The sequence below is a fragment of the Thamnophis sirtalis genome, unplaced genomic scaffold (assembly GCF_051295495.1).
Source record: "Thamnophis sirtalis isolate CommonGarterSnake01/CBP01778 unplaced genomic scaffold, rThaSir2_p1.2 scaffold_6, whole genome shotgun sequence".
Taxonomy (NCBI): Eukaryota; Metazoa; Chordata; class Lepidosauria; order Squamata; family Natricidae; genus Thamnophis; species Thamnophis sirtalis.
The window spans coordinates 130,756,316-130,757,069 of NW_028261386.1; the positions used below are offsets into that span (position 1 = coordinate 130,756,316).

The 754-nt window shown below is 52.3% G+C and overlaps 1 protein-coding gene across 1 annotated transcript in view; it reads left to right on the forward strand.

The window, feature by feature from the left end:
- Nucleotides 1-303: 303 nt before the first annotated feature.
- Nucleotides 304-754, forward strand: part of ELOVL5 (ELOVL fatty acid elongase 5) — a 58,311-nt gene continuing 57,860 nt past the window's right edge. Inside the window, exon 1 of the mRNA XM_087718966.1 lies at nucleotides 304-326. The gene's annotated coding sequence lies outside the window, so the exon portion shown is untranslated. The remainder of the gene's footprint in view (nucleotides 327-754) is intronic.

Consider the following 754-nt stretch of genomic DNA (forward strand, 5'->3'; position numbering starts at 1 on the left):
CTATATTCCTTTGGTCGACTCCAATAATAATAATAATTAAAAAGCACGCGAGGCACCAGCCCAAGTCACCCCATCCCTCCCCGCCCGGCTTTCAACGCGTCCCAGACTCTCGTCCGAGGTTGCTCGGTCAAAGCAGGCGAAGAGACCCGCCTCCTCAAGGCTCGAGGCGCCGCCCTCTCTTCCCTCGTCCCCTCTCCGATTGGCCACGTCCGCTGCCGGGCAAATGGGGTGACCCGCGGGCTGCGCTTGGCCGCGGGATCCGCCTTCGAGCCAGCGAGAGAGAGAGAGAGACCCGTACAGCGTCCGCCCTTGGCTCGGCTTCGAAGGTGATTTTGAACGCCAGCAGGGCTTGTCCTAAGAGGGAGGCCAGTTAACCAGTGGAATAGCTTCCCTTTTAGAAATCGTGGAGGTTTTAAAGAAGGAGCCACTTATCTGCAAGTCTAGGTTCTCCTGCTTGAGCAGGGGGCTGGACTAGACGACCTCTGAGGTCCCTTCCAGTTCCTATTCTTTATTCTATTCTTTGCTATTCTCTATTCTCCTCTCTATTCTATTCTCTTGAGGTCCCTTCCAGTTCCTATTCTTTATTCTTTACTATTCTCTGTTCTATTCTCTATTATTCTGTTCTATTCTCTGTTCCAGTGTTTCTCAAAGTTGGCAACTTGAAGATGTCCGGACTTCAACTCCCAGAATTCTATGCTGGCTGGGGGATTCTGGGAATTGAAGTCCACAGGACTTCCAAGTGGCCAAGGTTGAG